Genomic DNA, 6,000 nt, shown 5'->3' with positions numbered 1-6,000 from the left:
CGACTGCACAGTGATTAGCACTGCAGCCTCACGGTGCTGAGGTCCCAGGTTTGATCCCGGCCCTGGGCCAGTTTGCACATTCTGCCCGTGTTTGCGTTGCCTCACCCCCACAACCCAAAAGATGTGTGGCATACGAGAATTGGCCACCCTTCATTGAAAAAAAATTAGGCACTCTAAATTTATATATATATATATATATAAAACAGGGCTTGAAAAGGAATCACATATGTTTGTGTCAATAAAGTTGATTGATGATTGACGGGCAGCCAAGATGGCGCCGGCTCATTGCCCTTAACCAAGATGGCGACGGCTCATCGCCCTTAACCAAGATGGCGGTGGACCACAGCTGACGGATGTGACGTTAGGGCCGAAGCTCCGGCCAAAACCCCAGGCTTGACTTGTGATTAAAAACCGAACCGATGTAAACGCCCGGGCGCTAAATGCCGCTGCAGAACGCGTGGCTTCGATTGTCGTTTAAAAGGTGGAGGAAATAATTTTTTAAAAAAGCACAAGGGGAGGGTGGGTCAAATTGGCGACCGGAAACGCGCAGGACGTTGGCGACGGTTGCGGGGATGGAAGTGAACGAACCGAGGTCCTAGCCCGAGGGGGGGGTAAATTTTTATTTTGGTTTCGGAGGTGGGCGGCGGGGTTGGCGAAACCAGAGGGGTTTCTCTACCGTCCCTGGAATTATTGCCAAAAAAACAGAGAGGAGGGGGAACCGGAAGTGCGGCGAGGTCGGCCATCTTACTGCGGGGCAGGCTCCCCGCATCTTCGCGATTGCTGTTGGCTGCCGTCACTCAACTTTATTGACAGCCGCCTGGGCGAGGGGCGGGGGGCGGCCGTGCGGGGAGGGGAAGGAGCCGGAGCCCCAAAGCAAGATGGCGGCGGAGGGCAGGCAGACAACAATAATAACAATAACAAGAGCAACTGCTGCTACTGACCAACCCTGAGCAACCTGCCAGGCAGCAAACATTACATTTAAAAAAAAACTAAAACATATTAATCAACATCCAATCCTGATCAACTTTAATTGGGGGGGGGGGGGAGAAAGAGGGTTGGGGAGGGGGCAGAAGGAAACAAAATGGGGCAATATCCACTGTAACTGGGTTGGAAAGGGTAAGTGTTTTTATTTTGGGGGGGTGAAATTAATCTGCGATTTCAAGGGGGTTGGGAGCGATGTCCTTCCCGGAGGATGACATCCTGTTTTTCTCTTGCTCCTTCTCCAGCCCCTTGCCTGGAGCGTCGCCAGGGGAGGACAGTTGGTGAGGTGGGCAGGGGCCATTGGGCGCCCTCTTCCCAACTGCCATCCCACCTGCCTTCAGCTCCCCAGCGCCGCGTAACCTCCTTATGGGTGGGCGAAATGCTGGAGTGGTGGACTTCTCGTTCACGTTTCTGTGGGTCAGCGCGGGGTTGGGGAGGGGTGGTGGGGAGGGGGCATGGAGGCGAACTCCGGCAAGGGTGATCATTGTTTGCACGTGCATGTCTCAGAACTGTCTTTATCCATTGTCTCTCAATAATAACTACTTTGTTTTTCTTTTACAGGGAGAGGAGGAGGAGTCTGCCCGGGAGCAGGTAAATGTGGACCACAAAACACTGTCCCGCCGTCATAAATTTGTTTTTAGTTTTTGCCAAGCATTGGTCTGTCATTCTGTTGTGTTTCTCCTTTCGGACATCGCTATGTGTTTATGTCTGCCATGAACGCTCACTCTGGACCAGTGCTTTGGTTCTTTACTTCACCTGTGAGCCAACCTCTTGTCTTCTGTTCCATGGCATCTTTGGGATTTCATCTGTCTTGCCCTCTAGCCAATACCGGATGCACTCTTTATATTCTAATGCCCTCTTTCAGCAGCAAAACAAAATCACGCTTCAACCTCCCTTCAGTTCCGAAGAGCAGTTTTACCCAAGTCGTTAAGTTGTCTCTGTTTGTCTCTCTGTAGATGTTGTCAGACCTGCTGGTTCTTTCCAACACTTTATGCTTTTATTTAAAACTTTGAGCATCTGCAGATTTGCCCTTCTAAGTACATAATGTGAATTATTGGGCACTGTGATTGTAATGCGTTTTGCTTTTGTTTAAAATGTCTGAGCTTATTTACCTATTGTGACTCTTTGTAAATTTGACACTTTTTGTTTAATTTGCAGGGAGGGGTCAGTGCAGAAACAGGTAAATATGATTTTGAGTTCAGTACAAGATGATGTGTTTTTTGACTCTCTGCATATGACATAGAACACAGAACAGTATAGGCCCTTCGGCTCATGATGTTGTGCTAACCACTTATCCTCATCTAAGATCAATCCAACCTACACCTCTTCAATTTACTGCTGCCCATGTGCCTGTCCAAGGGTTGCTGAAATGTCTCTATGGAAGGGACATGTTAAATAACTGAGGTTTGGAGACATTGGATGGAGGGGTATTCAAGCTGAGGAGGTGGTTTGGAGTACATCATAATAAATTGCAAGTAGATCATCCTAGATCTTTAAGTCACTGGTTGGGCCCCAGTTGGAGTGGTGTGCGCAAATCTTCACACAGATGTGAATGTTTCGGGGCAGGTTATAGAGAAGCTTGGGATTTGGCGATGTTAGTTAGGGTTCAGTGCTGTACCTGTCCTGGGAATGTTTGATGGGGACAGTGTACAGGGAGCTTTACTCTGTATCTAACCCCGTGCTGTACCTGTCCTGGGAGTGTTTGATGGGGTGCTTTACTCTGTATCTAACCCTGTGCTGTACCTGTCCTGGGAATGTTTGATGGGGACAGTGTAGAGGGAGCTTTACTCTGTATCTAATCCCGTGCTGTACCTGTCCTGGGAGTGTTTGATGGGACAGTCTAGAGGGATTACTCTGAATCTAACCCTGTGCTGTACCTGCCCTGGGAGTGTTTGATGGGGACAGTGTAGAGGGAGCTTTACTCTGTATCTAACCCTGTGCTGTACCTGTCCTGGGAGTGTTTGATGGGGACAGTGTCGAGGGAGCTTTACTCTGTATCTAACCCCGTGCTGTACCTGTCCTGGGAGTGTTTGATGAGGACAGTGTGGAGGGAGCTTTACTCTGTATCTAACCCCGTGCTGTACCTGTCCTGGGAGTGTTTGATGGGACAGTCTAGAGGGATTACTCTGTATCTAACCCTGTGCTGTACCTGTCCTGGGAGTGTTTGATGAGGACAGTGTGGAGGGAGCTTTACTCTGTATCTAACCCCGTGCTGTACCTGTCCTGGGAGTGTTTGATGGGGACAGTGTAGAGGGAGCTTTACTCTGTATCTAACCCCGTACTGTACCTGTCCTGGGAGTGTTTGATGGGGACAGTGTAGAGGGAGCTTTACTTTGTATCTAACCCCGTGCTGTACTTGTCCTGAGATTCAAATCCCTCAATAGCAACTGGGTGTCTCTGTATGATTCAGAAAATGACAGTCGTGTCTTTATATATGAACTAATGTGTCTGAAGCTTTTCTCCCCTTGTGATATATTAATGATTCAGATGTGGGGATATGGAGTAAAATTTCATATGGTAGGGTGGGCACAGTGGTTATCACTGCTACCTCACGGCGCTGAGGACCTGGGTTCGAATCCCTGCCCAGGTCACTGTCCGTGTGGAGTTTGCACATTCTCCCCGTGTGTGCGTGGGTTTCACCCCCACAACCCAAAGATGACTTCCGTGACCTGGATGAAGATTGGGCCCAAACCGGAAGTGAAGCCCCGACCTCGATTTGGAGCCGACCCGGGCCTCGGAGCTTCAAACCCGGTCTAACCATCGACACCAGCCCCCGGATCGCCCGGCCTAGTCCCGGAGCTGCCGACTCGACCCCCGAAGGCAAGACCCGGCCCAACGCGACCCCGACATACCCGCCCAGCGACCCGACCCGGAGAGGCCCGCCCAGCAACCCGACCTACCTGGTGATGGAAGAAAGAAAAATCCACATGGCGGCCCCACCGTGCCGACTTCAAGATCCGACCCCAAGAGCGCCCAGGGAGGGAACAGACCATGGGACCTAGTCCAACCTGCCCCAGGAAGCCCCTGCCCATGACCCAGGACCCCAGAAACGGCGGAGATTGCGCGCGAGGACCCGAACACGCTGCAAGGTATTCTTGCGCCTGCAGAACGCCGGGACCCATCCGGATCGCAAACTCACCCCCCTTGCAACCCCTCTACCTCAACCAGCGCCCGGGACCCTGCCAGACGCGACCCTGGAAATGTAACAGTTCCCTGGACCCCGCTAGTTCCCTGGACCCCGCCAGATGCAACCACCTACCTTCCACAAAGGCTGACGTCTCCCATCGGATCCCAGGATCATCCAGCAGCAGCGGCCGACCGAGGGAGCGAGGGAAACGCAGCGGTCTGCAGGTTAGACTGAAGCAACGCGGTTTCAAGGCCCCTCTCCCCAGCATACTCCTGGCAAACGTCCAAGCGATTGAAAACAAGCTGGATGAACTTAACGCCAGACTTACCTCAGAGGGAAGTAAGAGACTGCTGTGTGCTCTGTCCCCCGCCTCACCGGACTGTGCCATACAACCTGAAGGCTTCTCTATCCACCGGGCGGACTGCATGGCATCTTCAGGCAAAGCGAAGGGTGGAGGGGTTTGCCTCCTCATCAACTCCTCCTGGTGCTTAGATGTGGCGACCCTGGCGACCTACTGCTCCCCAGACCTGGAATAAGTGACCGTAAAGTGCCGCCCATATTATCTTCCACGTGGGTTCACTTCAGCCATTATCAGAGCAGTCTACATCCCACCCCAGGCAGAAGTGAGGAAGGCGCTGGACGAACTGTACACAGTCATAAACAACTATGAAACAGAACACCCGGAGGCCTTGTTCATTGTGGCCGGAGACTTCAACAAAGCCAACCTCAAGAGTGGACTGCCAAAATTCCACCAGCACATCTCCTGTACCACCCGGGGCGACAACACTCTTGACCACTGCTACTCAAAAATCAAGGGCGCCTACCGTTCCATCTCCCGACGCATTTTGGGAAATCAGACCATAAGACTGTGCTCCTTCTCCCGGCTTACAAGCAGAAACTCGAGCAGGAGAATCCAGCTAAGAAGGTTGTGCAGTGCTGGTCCGAGGAGACAGAAGAGCTCTTACGTGACTGCTTAGAGACAGTGGACTGGTCCATATTTAAGAACTCAGTGACTAACTTAAATGAATATGCCACCACCGTCACAGACTTCATCAGCAAATGTGTGGACGACTGCATGCCAAAGAAAGTAGTAGGTACGTTCCCCAACTGGAAACCATGCCTCAACCGCGAGATTGACTCCCTACTGAAGGACAGATCTGAGGCGTTCAAGGCAGACGACCCTGTCCTATAGAAGAAATCCAGGTACGACCGCAGCCATCCGAGATGCCAAGAGAGAATATCAAACCAAGCTAGAGTCACAGACAGACTCTCGGTGGTTGTGGCAAGGACTAAACAACATAACGGGCTACAAAGCGAAGTCGAGCAGTATCTCTGGCAGCAGCGCACCCCTCCCCGATGAACTTGATGCATTCTCTGCTCGGTTTGAGCAGGTAACCAACAATCCGCTGTCGAGTGCCCCAGCAGCCCATAATTCATCCATACCCACCATCACAGTTTCCGAAGTCAGATCGGCCTCCCTGAAAGTGAACCCACGGAAGGCGATGGGCCCAGACGGGATCCCTGGTCGTGCACTCAGAGCCTGCACAGACCAGCTGGCAGAGGTATTCACAGACATCTTTAACCTGTCCCTACTCCACTCCGAGGTCCCCACCTGCTTCAAGAAGACCACCATCATACCGGTACCAAAGAAGAACCAGGCAACATGCCCCAATGACTACCGCCCGCTGGCCCTGACGTCAGTTGGAATGAAGTGCTTCGAGAGGCTGATCATGAAGCGCATCACCTCCATACGTTCGGAACGCCTTGACCCACTTCAATTCGCATACCATCGCTAACCGGTCCACATCAGGCGCCATTTCCCTGGCCCTACACTCATCCCTAGAGCATCTCGAAAACAAGGACTCCTCCATCAGACTCCTATTTATTGACTA

At 52.0% G+C, this 6,000-nt stretch overlaps 1 protein-coding gene across 1 annotated transcript in view; it reads left to right on the top strand.

Annotated features, from left to right (window-relative positions):
* Window positions 1-350: 350 nt before the first annotated feature.
* dcaf8 (DDB1 and CUL4 associated factor 8) overlaps window positions 351-6,000 on the top strand; it is a gene marked incomplete at its 3' end in the record, with an annotated part of 100,624 nt that continues 94,974 nt past the window's right edge. The window contains 3 exon segments of the mRNA XM_038801074.1: window positions 351-481; window positions 1,543-1,572; window positions 2,140-2,161.

Source organism: Scyliorhinus canicula, chromosome 6 (assembly GCF_902713615.1).
Source record: "Scyliorhinus canicula chromosome 6, sScyCan1.1, whole genome shotgun sequence".
Taxonomy (NCBI): Eukaryota; Metazoa; Chordata; class Chondrichthyes; order Carcharhiniformes; family Scyliorhinidae; genus Scyliorhinus; species Scyliorhinus canicula.
Note: the sequence above shows the minus strand (reverse complement) of the source record. Positions and strands in the feature narration are given on the sequence as shown.